At 47.4% G+C, this 12,200-nt stretch overlaps 1 protein-coding gene across 9 annotated transcripts in view; it reads right to left on the reverse strand.

Moving 5' to 3' along the window:
• Positions 1 to 12,200, reverse strand: part of LPP (LIM domain containing preferred translocation partner in lipoma) — a 425,132-nt gene that overhangs the window by 336,176 nt on the left and 76,756 nt on the right. For 2 of the 9 annotated variants that reach the window (XM_071566774.1, XM_071566769.1), the window contains exon 1: positions 5,711 to 5,833. The exons of 1 other annotated variant lie outside the window; for it this stretch is intronic. The gene's annotated coding sequence lies outside the window, so the exon portion shown is untranslated. Of the gene's footprint in view, positions 1 to 4,457; positions 4,473 to 4,843; positions 4,893 to 5,326; positions 5,388 to 5,710; positions 5,834 to 12,200 lie in introns of those variants that run through there. 6 more of the 9 variants (XM_071566779.1, XM_071566768.1, XM_071566773.1 and 3 more) reach the window with 5 other exon arrangements.

Here is a 12,200-nt window from a genome sequence, read left to right on the forward strand (position 1 = left end):
CAGGGTTCCCTTATGGCATTAAGGGCAACAGAAAACATCGTAGCAGCCTGCAACACTCAATAGCTTGTAACTTTGTCTAAGAAAAGGTTATCAGCAGCCCACGACTCACCGATGTTTGTTTTCCTACCCTGAGCATATTGTGATAGTTTGGGAGTGATTCTGACTCACACGTGTGTGTCACTGTCACCCACAGATCCCGACAACAGATACTGACAGTCTAAAATGACACAGACTTGCTGACAGTGACTTAAAAACTACCATTTTCATGCCAGCTCTCACAGTTGCTCAGAACCTGATCGAAACGAGCTTTTGGAGATTAAAACAGAATCTTCACTGAGTTGTCTCTACCAATAACCTTAACTGCAATGATTAAGTGTGGGCAGTGAGTTTTGAGGATTTTTACGTTTGGACTGGAAACATCACCAGCCTTACCTGGCCAGCAGTGCTCAGAAGCAGAATGAATGAAAAGAGCCAATCCTATACCCTGCTAAACTCCACTTCTTAGGCAGGCACAAGCTCTCAAAAGCTCTTACATTTTGTGGGGTTTTTTTCTGGTCTGTGGTTTTCAGTTTGATTTGTTGTTTTCTTTTCTCTGTTTGTTTCTATTTTACAAAACAAAGAGCTCCCTAAATCAAAAAGAGGAAAATACAGAGCTCTTCAAACTTCACTGATGCTCTCCTCCAGCATCCCAATATACACCTGGAAGCCAATCACAATACCTTCCCTCCAGTCCTTCCTCTGGAACCCTTGTTTGTAAAGTTATTTCAAGTTCTGTATTTTCCTACATATAACCCACGCTCTTTAGAGGTATTGTTCCTTGTGAATCTGTCCCTCAGATAAACCACATCCTTTAGTAAGTTATGGTTTCCATCTCCTTTGCTCCTGCCTGCTTTGTTCTGGCTGCAGTTCCAGTAAGCTCTCTAGCACTTGGCAGAATTACCCTGCTACAAGAGCAAAGGGAGATGATGAAGATACTGGGGTGAAAAGGCAGCCTGCAGAGGATCAAAAGCAAACAAGAGCATCACTGTCTCGTTCACGTGTGCACACAGCAAACACAAATGCTGAATCGCAGGTTTTTGGTGGGTCACATGGACTTGGTATTCTTATTGCTTCCTTGAAGGCTTCTCCCCATTAAAAAAAAAGAAAAAAACACAAACCCACAACCTAAAAAGCACAGACATACCTAAAGAATCATAGAATATCCTGAGTTGAAAGGGACCCACAGAGACCATCGAGTTCTACTCTTAGCCACTATCTATTCCTTCATCATCCTGATGACATCCTTAAAATCCCTCCATGCATCCACAGGGACTTCCCTCCACCTGAAAGGATTACCAGGGCTGCGACAGACCACACCAGAGCCTGGACAATGAGCCAAAGGTGAAACCCAGCATGGTGTGGTGCCAGCCAAAAAGAAGGTGCAAGTGCTGCCCAGAGTCAAGTCAGAGACAGAAGAGGTTATTAGGAGGAAGCTGTGTGGGACAGGCTTTCAGAGGTTTGACAAGCAACAAAATGCCACTGAGGATGTATTGTTCACACAACCATGATGGGCAAAGGAATAGAGAAACCATTGTGGGCACCCTGAGGGTACATGTTTCCACAGACACATGGAAACTGTCTTCTTGGAACAATTCGTCATCCACCCAAGCTACTGCTTTTCTCTAGCTACAGTCAGCAAGAAATGCTTCATGGAAACCTAAATGAGAGTCTCTTCTTTCCAATTAGATGTTTATGATACAATGGGCACCCATTAGCTGGTATAACTCTGAATGTACCTCACACTCATACAACTATCCCATCTCCTTTTCAGGCTTGGCTAAATTCTTGTTCTCAGCAACATTCTGCATGATAAATGCCACCATTTAGTTACACTGAAAAGCACTTAATTTTCTTCATTTTCAGTCAGCCACTTTCACCTAGGTTTGCATTTGTACAAAGAAACAGACATGCCTTTTCCACAGCACTCAGTGTTTCTGACACACCTTTCCAACGCATCCTTTTAACAGGAGTGATCCCACACTGCTGGTCAAACTCCCTCAGGTTTTCCAGCTCCCTGTCGTTCCTGTTATCCCTCTCCAAAACAGCATACACAGTTTCACTGATCGCAAGGGCATTACTTAAGTTTTATAGTCAGACATTATACAGGTGGATGCAAGCAGTGACTTTAACAAGGCAACAGTCACATTTCAACATTGAGTGGTGTCTCCACTCTGACCATGAACCCCCTTACTGTAATTCTTACTATGCGTTATAACTAAAAATACATATTGATTATCAAATTATCTATATAAAAACACTCTAGCCCCACTGGTACTGCAGCCAACACTTAGGTACCTTCCAAAACTCACTAATCCAGCTCCGGAGCTTCATCCATGAATATCCATCCTAAAGAAACAAGTGTTTTGCCAAGGGATACACACCTGAATCTTGGATTACATTATTTGAAAGCTTGAGTTACACTGTAGCAGTTCCACATGATGCCCATTACCTCACTAACACTACACAGCTAAGGTATTACTCAGAGGAATGCAACTTTGAAACTTTATGTGATCCGCAAATTTCCATGAGACAAGGCAGGTATACTAACCATGATTGCCATCGTAGGAGACCTGAAAATTACTTCTGGCCTGCCAGTCTAAAGGTAGGCATTTGCCAGTTTGTCCTAGTTTCATGACAGCACATGACAGACATCATTCAATACTTTTATCCCCTAAAGCTGGATGACTGTTCCACCAAACAGAAACAAGGGACAGGACTCACAGAGCTGTAACCAGCACTGAGACAGGCATGCTCACCAGCATCCCGCCCTAACACCTAGGCTGATGTCCAAATATGCTCTAAAGCTGAAACACTCTGCTCTGTGCAACAGGAATCGGAGCTTTTCACCCAGCTCGGTACCAGCATCTCTGCCAGCCAGTACGAGCCACTCCAGGTGAGCAGGGTTTGCAAGACAGAGCCATCAGCACAATGAGAAAAGCAGTAGTTCTCATCAACTCGGACACCATGGAGACTGTACAACTGCAATTCATAGCAGCTTGGGGCTGTACCTACGGAAGCTTCAATAAAACACAGTTTTACTTCATTTTCCTGGGCACATCCTCCATTTCCACCCAGGAGTTTACCCAGACAGCATACAAGGGCTGCACATTCTTGTGTGCAGGACTGCTGGCAATATGGGACACACACAGCCAATATACATGGCCACAAAATATAAATGGTGGGACTGATTTTTGGGAAGTGGGTCCTACTACCCACTACAAGGCATCTCTCTACAGCCAAAAGAACCCCAAAAAGTCTATGGCGACCTTTAGCAATCCAGGTGCTCCAAACAGCTCTTCTAACCATAGGGCTGGGAAAAGATCCTACAAGGACCCGAAGACATCTGATGGCAGGAAAGCCCCAACCACCATTACTGATGCCAACTTTATGCTGCTGCTATCTTACACCCAGGTGTCCTTGATATGGCCGTTTCTGCTAACAACCTACATAAGCTCACTCAGGTGGAAAAAGAAAACCTGAATAAAACAATTAAAAAGAAAACCATCTATGAAACAATAGGCAACAGGCCTGAGGGGCCCCTTAGCAGAACCAGCATCATAACAAAGTTACAGGCAGGATTAGAGAGGGAGGCTAGGAACTTACTGACAGGTGGCTCAATGGCCACCGCCCACACCATCACCTGTTGCCCATCCCACGGGGAAAAACCCTCCAACAGAGGCTAAGTAACTGAAACAGGGGATTAACAGAGGTAATAAATTTTGGAACAATAGGATAAAAGGTCATGGGGTGGGCAAGAGGACACAGAGCAGGCCAACAAAGAGAAGTTTTTGACAGTAAATCTTTATCTGCAATGTACATATTTCCCGAGGGAAAACCCAGAGTATTATTTAGCCCTGTGTGGGCCAGTCCTAGAGCAGCAAGGGTGGGGATACTTAGAAAGTCCCTCACATCACCAGACTGTGCCCTTGTACCTTAGGCTAGGCTACACACAGGACAGGGGGCAACATATTTCAGCATGAACATAGCCATATTATTAACACAGAGACAAAATGTTGTGTCCTGTTCCCCAGCTCTGCATGTTCCCATATCTTCCTAAAATCCCATATCTGCAATTACTTGGTGAGTCAGCATCTGCTGTATCACCCAGCTCCAGGGACTTCCCACTCTCTTAGATCTTGCCCCAGAAATCATTCCTGGAATGAATGAGCACAAGCTCTACAGGCAAATGAGTACATGGAAGCAAAGAAATCCTCAAATCTAGAGTGTTTCCACAAACTGGACACTTCCATGTGAGAGCTTGCTTTTTGCATGGGTCAAAACCACTTTGTCCAGAGGGACCAAGGTGTTCAGGATGTGCAGGAAGACACATCAGCAAGCTTGATGGTTCCTACAAGGACCTAAAACTTTTGTGTATCAATGGCCTACCAAAACAGAAAGAAACCAAACAGAAAACTAACCCAAGAATCACACAACTAGGCCAAAAAGTGAACTCCTACAGATATAGGAAAAAAAGGAAACAAACAAGAAATAATCAAAACAAAGCAGGAGGCTCCAACTCTCGTCTGTTTCACCAGCAGGGCCAAGCTGCACCTCGAGGTACAGCAGCCAGAGGTACAGCAGCCAGAGCAATTACGGCAGGAGTTTCACCATCGACACCTCCTCGGGAGCACTGCCTGCTTCCCAAACACAGCCCCGGGGCGCGAGGAGTGCTCTTGGACAGCATTAGGGACAAGGTTTGCCTGTTCAGAATGAGAGAGCAAGAAAAGGGGAAGAAAAAAAACTGTATGTATTAAAAAAAAAGCCCTGGGTGATGTCAGGGTGTGGGAAACTTTTCCGTCCTCACCTGGTGGGGAAGGCTGGGCCTCCCACAGCGTATAAAAAGCTGCCAGGGCTTTACTCAACTTGTTACTTGCCACGAGCCCCGGACGGGGTGGATGGGATGGGGCAGCTCCGGCCCGGGCCAGGTGCACCTGCGGCACCGAGCGAGCCACAGGGGGGGCCGCGGGGGCTCCGAGCTGGGCCGGGTGCTGGGGCCGCTCGAGCCTCGGGACCGCTCCCGCTGCGCTTCACCCGGAGTTACCCCCGCGCCGCGGCCGCGACCGCGCTCGCCCCGAGCCGAGCCGAGCCAAGTCAAGCCGGGCCGGGCCGGGCCGGCCCCTCCGGCGGCCGCGGCGCCCCGGGCGGAGGGAGGAGCCAGGGCGGCCCCCCCGGGCGGCCGGCAGAGCTCCCCGCCCCGGCCGGGGGCTCCAGCTGTGGCACAGCTGCCTCGGCGGGCGGAGAGGGGTGGGGGGGGAGGAAGGGGGCAAGTTATTATCTGCAACAATACCTCGGGGGAGGAGGCAGCGGAGGCGAGAGCGGCGGCGGCGGCGGGAGGAGGCGGCGGGGGGGGGCGGGCTGGGGGCGGCAACGGGACCGCCCCCCCGGGTCCGCCCCGCGCCGCCCGCCCCCGGCCCCGCCGCCGGCCCCTTCCTGCCGCCCGCCGGCCCCTTCCGCGCCCCGTGCCGCTGCCCCTCGCGGTCCCCGCCCGGCCCCTCCCGCGCCCCCGCTCGGGCACCCCCACCCCGCGCCCGCCGCCTCCCCCAGGCAGCCCCTCCCGCGCTCCGCCCGCTGCATCCCTCCCGCCGCTCCTCCGGCCCTTCCCGCGCCCCTCCGCATCCCCCCGGCCGCGGCGCTCCCGCATCGCTCCCGCCGCGCCCCCGTCGGCCCTTACCTCCCCTCGGGCGCAGGGAGAGGGGGGACCGGCGGCCCCGAGCTCGGCGGGACAGCCCCGAAACAAAAAGCGAAAGCGGCCGCCGCTGCCTCCCGCTCCGCTGGGCTGCCGCGCTCTGCCCGCGGCTGACGTCAAGGGCCCAAATTCCTGTCTTTCCCTGCAGGCAGATTTGTCCATGTAAGGGCTGGGGCCGGGGACGGGGCCGACGCGGCCGCACGGCGGGAGGGGGCTGCGCTGAGCCGCGGCGGAGGGGCCGGGTGGCTCCAGCTCCCGATACCTTGCTGGGGGGAGAACGGGGCTGGAGGCGGCCCCGACCCTGTGAGCATCACCTTCCTGCCCTGCATCCCGGGGCCGGGGGACCACTAGGCCCAGAAATGTACCCTGTGCCTTGCAGGATCCAACTTTCTGCAGGGAAGTTTTGTCCAGGGCTCCTGTGATTTTTCTGGGTGCTTCTCCAACTAACTTTTTCTCTGTTCTTTCCGAGCTGGGGCGTAGGAGAAGGTGAGGGAAGGTGAAAGGTTCTCAGAGTTCCTAAGGATCTGCCTGCTCAGATTCAAAACCTGTCGAAAATATTAAGGAGAGGGGAAAGGGAAACTACTTTATGATTGCTTTATGTTTGATTGTTTTGTGGCTATTTCTAAGGACTGCAATTAAAAATAATTGGGATTTTTAGTGTGATTGTTTTTATAATGGAATGTTACCCTGTTAGCTGTTTGGTATCTGTATCTGCTGTGAAGGGAAGCATTGCCAAGCCTTACTCATTCGGAAAGAGATTTTTGGATGAGTTTTTAGGCACTTGAAATGTATTTCATTTTTACAATAAAAGGCTCTGCTCTGTGCTTTCAGAAGATGTTTTCAATCTTATCCCATTACTAGCTTTAATGTCCACAATCAGTCCTTGACAGCCCCAGAAGGGCAAGTTTGCCTTTCAGGACCCAAAAAAGGACAGTAAGTGCCTGAAAGACTTCAGAGGCTGGACTAGAGAATTGTGATTCAGCCTCTCATCACCTTCCCTGGCTGCTGAAGCCAATATGCTTCCAGATCAGAGACCCCAGGTGATATCACCCCACCCTGACAGGCACCCCTTCCTTGGCAGGCCTCGCAGAAGGGGAAGCATGGCATATCCCAAATTCAGTCCCCGGTGCAAGCCCACCATCTGTGGTTGAATAAGTGTCCTGCACTGGCCCCTGTGTACCAGGGGTGCTAAATTCCCCCCCGGAACAGAGGATTGGGGGGCCTGATGCTGTCTCGGAAGCACTGCAGCTAAACCTGCGGAAGCCTGTTGGTCGTGGCCACAGGCATTTTCTAAGCATTATGACTATGACTAGAAATACCCTAGCCTTATACTAGCTGCCTACCCTGTGTTTAAACCCTGCTGAGATCCAAAACCAAAGCTGAACAGTGCATGAGTCACCAGAGCCCCATGCTGTAGGTATACCTAGAGTGCCAGCAGTGCTCTGTGAACACGGCCTGTTGTGAAAGACATGGGCAAAGCTGCTTACAGCTGCTTTCTAGAGCACTGGAGGATGAGACCATGGTGCCAGCTCCAGCTGAGCAGCCTTTACTTATGGCCCTGTAAACCTGAGTTCATTTCCCTCTCTGCAGAATCAATAGCTCACATGCCTCCTTCCAGCTGAGCACTTTGACTACTGGGCTGCAAGGCTGTGCTCCTGCATTGCACTCCAAGGAGAACTCATTATGGGATTTTCTGCTTCCAGGAGCAGGTGGTCATCACCAGGGACTTTCCTGGCACTCATGTCTGTCAACCTCAGCATGGTGGGACTCTCAATGGAGCCCAGATTCATAATGCTCCTGAGAAGCAGATACACACAGGAACCGTTGCCTGGGGTTTTCTTCATTCCTGTTTTAACTTTCTTGCAGACCTGCAACAGCCCTAGTTTTGTGAATTGGTATCTAGGGGAAGCATCTGAATACTAAAAAACCCCATTTGGCCCAAGATGAGAGACAAGTGTTCTCCATTTAGTATTTCAAAGAAAACCAGTGGTCAAATATTTTCTTTGTCCCATATCCAACAATTACTGCTTCTTTATCCACCAAGCTTATGCAATTTTCCAGTCCTCTTAACAGAAGATAGTATACTTAGCCCATCCATAGCAGCCTCCTTTGAACAATCCCAAAAGTTTTAAGCTTTGAGCCTCCAGAGTGTGAGATAGCAACTACTACTACCTCCATTTTACAGGTAGATGAACTGTGACTAATCCTCTGCAGCTCAGCAGCAGAAGTTTGATTCGCAGCCCATTACCCTTGTAACGTGCTGTTCAGAATGGTCACTGCCTTGTCAAACAAAGCATGAATTTTCTATTTTTTTTTCAGTTTCCTATCATGACCAATATCATACACTTTGGAAATAAAAGTAGAAAATCCAAGGTGTTGAGCCTGGCTGTGAAAATCTGTTCTTTGCCTGGAAAGAGTCAAAAGTGCTGGCAAACATACGATCATTCCTTTGGTAATATCTGCCACACCCTGCACATTGCAGCAAAATGAATTAAGCGGCAAAAGACTGAAATGCCTGATATTGCATAGGCCACTCCGGAGGCAGGAATACAGGAGTCAGCCTGGGCCAGTATTAAGTGAAGGAAATTAAGCTTTTTAGTGGTTAAGGTGCATGACTAGGAGATTGGAAACCTGGCTTCTGCTCCTACTTTCCCTGTGTTGTGTGACTTTAGACCAGTCGGTTCACCTTTCTATGTCTGGAGGAGCCTTATAAACCCACAGTGCAAAGTTTAGAGCAGAGAATGACACACCATAACCTCCCATCAGACCCCATTCCCTGCAAAGTTTCCATTAGTGAGCAGGTGAAACCTTGCTTTTCAGAGTTTGGGTCACTCCTTTTCAGTGAGATTTCAGATGCAAAAATCACCAAAAAAACGGGATTGGAAGAGCCCTTGGGAAACCACATGAATTCCATCTCTCAGGCCATAAAGCAGGAGTGACACTGCCTAAACCGTACCTGCCAGAGGTTCACCTACCCTACTCATAAAAACACCTAGAGGATCCATTCTAGACCTTCACAACTAGATAAATTTTCTTTATCTCTAACCCAAGTCACTTTTGCTGCAATTCAGCTCTTAATCAGATGAAGTTGTGGGGATCTGACGTATTCCATCACTAGCAACAATTCCAGAACAACAGGAAAGTCGCCCACCTGGTGAACTAATTCTTCTGTGGGTAACAGCCAGAGAAGCTGGAAAACACACTAAGCACGTGTTTTTGGGAGAGCTGCCATCTAATTTTCAGACAAAGATCAGATGCAATTAGTCTTAGATCAACTGGAGACTCCTCTGCCCCAAACCACAGCATTTTTCACCAGCCTCACCAAGAGGACAACTGTTTCCACCAAGACACACACAGTGGCACACTTCACCCTTCCCTCTCCAAAGGCTATTCTTGGAAGCACATGCAAAATCTGAGCTCACAGCAATAAGCATTCCTGTGGCACTGGGGAAGGAATGAGGAAACACCAGCGTGGATACTAGGCAGACAGGAGAGAAAAGACTCAACCTGCAAGTCTGAATTAATTTCCACCCAGAGTGCCTGTTTCTGATTGAGAGATACCATGTGCGTGCTGCCTGGTTGAAGGAATCTAGGAACAGCAATGGGCCAAGATTTGTCATTCCCCACTTTGCATGTATGTTTGCACCCAGACAGGAATGCGAGACACGGTACTGGGCAAGTGTTACTGAATCACAGATCACTGACAGCAATCAAGTCTGGGCCAGAACCCCAAGGGGATCTTCACTGACAAGAAATACAATTTCCAACAACCTCCCCAACTTTCTGTGAGTGTATTAGAGACGGCCTCTACCTTCAAACCCTGCATCTCTGTGCACATCTTTGAGTTGCAAGTGGTTCACAAGATGTAATTCCGTATCTTTTCATTGTTGGCCATGGTGAGTTTGGGGTAGCTCAGAAGTGTATAAACCTCCCTGCACCCATTTCAGGGTCTGCTCCCTGCTCTGCTCCATCTGCTGTCTGGGTTATAGCTGCCTGTGCCACGGGAATGGTAAAGCTTTGTATAACTGCTAAATCCCAATGCTGAGAAGTACAGTTGAGCAATGTGCCAGTGCAGCATACTTTATTTTAAGGACATGCTTAAATCCAATTTAAGCCCACAAAGATTTTAGCTTAGGTTTAAGTGTTCCATTGAACAGGATGGATTTAAGGATTGAAGTGTTTTGCTAGACTGCGTCTTTGGTTAGTGAGGAAGAAAAGTTGCTAGTGCCTAGAAGAAAGAACTGCCTGAAGCTCTTTGGCCACAGACAAACTATTGCTCCATATTTCTAACATTTTTTATGAAATTAGCACAAAGAATTGGTGAAGAAGTTGGTAATTTCCTTAACGATCCTCACTCTGCGTCTCAGCTTAGTGGGGAGACAAAAAGCAAGCTTATAGTATCTCATCAGAATGATGTGATATAATTATAGCAGAAGTCACTAGACTTTGTATTTTACACCATCTAGTATCTTGCACTGTGCCTCACTAATGGTAAATGTTTCATGTCCACATTTTAGTATTGAAATCACGAGTGCTTTGCTTTACAGGAAGGGAATAGGTTAAATTCTTTATGGAGTTTACACTGAGTAAAGAAAGTACTCCAGTCTTAAAAAGAAATGTGTGCGGTAACAAATATTTTGGGGGACATTTTCACATGGGCTCTGACCTCCCTGTTGAGAATCAAAGTGAAAATATTGAATGTACTAAGCAGATGTCTTCTAGTGACAGCAAGATGAGCAGAGACAGCTGGTTAGAAGAACAACAACAACAAAAACACATCATCATTCCTGCTTTGGCTCCAAAAAATCTTGGACTTGTTGTCATGGAAGAAAGCTATGTATGTAAGAAGCCAAGAAAGAGACAAATATTATTGAATCTGGTAGCTTTTTAATGAATGTGCTGGAAATAACTTAAGTAGGAAGAAAAACTGGATGTGCTCCATTGTTTATTAAAAGAATGACTCTTCTTATTTCCACAGGGACCTATAGCCTATATAGTCATTAACACATTTACAAGATATATATTTTAAATATGTTGCTTCACTCATCAATCTTGTGAGCTCTTCTTCTAAAGTAAATAGAGTTACAGCATGTAGAAATGTTACAGCTACATAAATATAATCTCTGGAAGCTAGAAATGCCAGCTGTGGGTTTTGCCTGTTATTCCTTCAATTGGGGAACAAGGGCGTAGTATGAAGACACCTAGAGAGATACAAAATATTAGGAAGGGAGAAGATGAGAAAATAAGGTTCCCTCCAGTGAAATATAGGAGAATAATTCTCAGAGAAAAGAAAAAGAGCTATTCTGGGTGAAAATCAGTCTAAGCTGCAGTGAACAACAGATCCAAAAGGAGTTTGTTGAGAAGGCTGCAAAATAAGCCAGTGACCTTCTGACCTCCCTCCTCAGAGGTAGCACACTCTGTCTTGATGGTTTTCACCTGAACAAAACTTGAGTCATCTGCTTGGCCCCTGGACTTTACACTTCCCTTTCTGAGCTTTGGGCAGACTTTAGGGAAGAACAGGATTGATAAGAAGAGTTTGAGAAGCTGTGCAGTTTGGGTAAAGACAAAGACAAGTAACTTGAGGTGGATGTTCCTAGAGGACGAGGTAGCCCAAATCCCATAGTGCCATGAATTAGTGCCTTATGCAACAGCAAAGCTCTGGGTTTGTTGGCTCAGGATGTGACTTCCATGGAGTGCTTCAAAACCTCTAGCTGTCTCTTACAGAGGTCCTATATGGCATAAAGACTTGACGAAGCAAGAGTTTAAGCTGGTTTATACCAAAGATATATATAAAGAAAATTATGTAAAGAAAACTATTTTGGAAAATGACTGACTAGAGATTTGAGAAGTGTGACCAATCTGACAGACCAGCTTGTAAACAGAGGACAATTAAGTCAAAAGGAGAGGACATGGCTGCTTGGTCTCCAGTTCTTACCAGCTTTGCCCATTCTTAGCTACACGGTTAGGCAGTCATTTTCCAAAGTAAATAGTTTACATCATTTTCTTTGTAGGAAACCAGAGTTAAGTATGCCACTCTGCAACAGAGCAGATATGGGACTTTAGGAAAGTTGCAGATTGAGCTGAGCTGGAAACAGCTTCCACCATTTGCCAGTATCTTGGAGAGTCTGGAAGTTTTCCCATCTCTATGTGACAAAAACAGGACTTCTCAACAATTTTCTCCCTCGCAATAAGGACAAAAAGCACACAATGAAAAACAAATCACAGTGCCAGAACTGACTGAGGATCAGGGCACTGTTGTATCTGTTTTAACTCCCCATCTTGCCAGCCTCAGGTCCAAGACCTGAACTGCAGTCTCCCAGCCAGCCCAGGAATGATCTTGCCATAACAAAAGACCATTTTGGCCAGAAATTCCATGAAGATTCCAAGAAAACATTTGCTAGAGTATCTTGCTAAAATGGATACACTCCCACACACACAACATGAAAGGAATAATGTCTGACAAATAAACATTTCC

This window comes from Pithys albifrons, chromosome 11, assembly GCF_047495875.1.
Source record: "Pithys albifrons albifrons isolate INPA30051 chromosome 11, PitAlb_v1, whole genome shotgun sequence".
Lineage (NCBI taxonomy): Eukaryota > Metazoa > Chordata > Aves > Passeriformes > Thamnophilidae > Pithys > Pithys albifrons.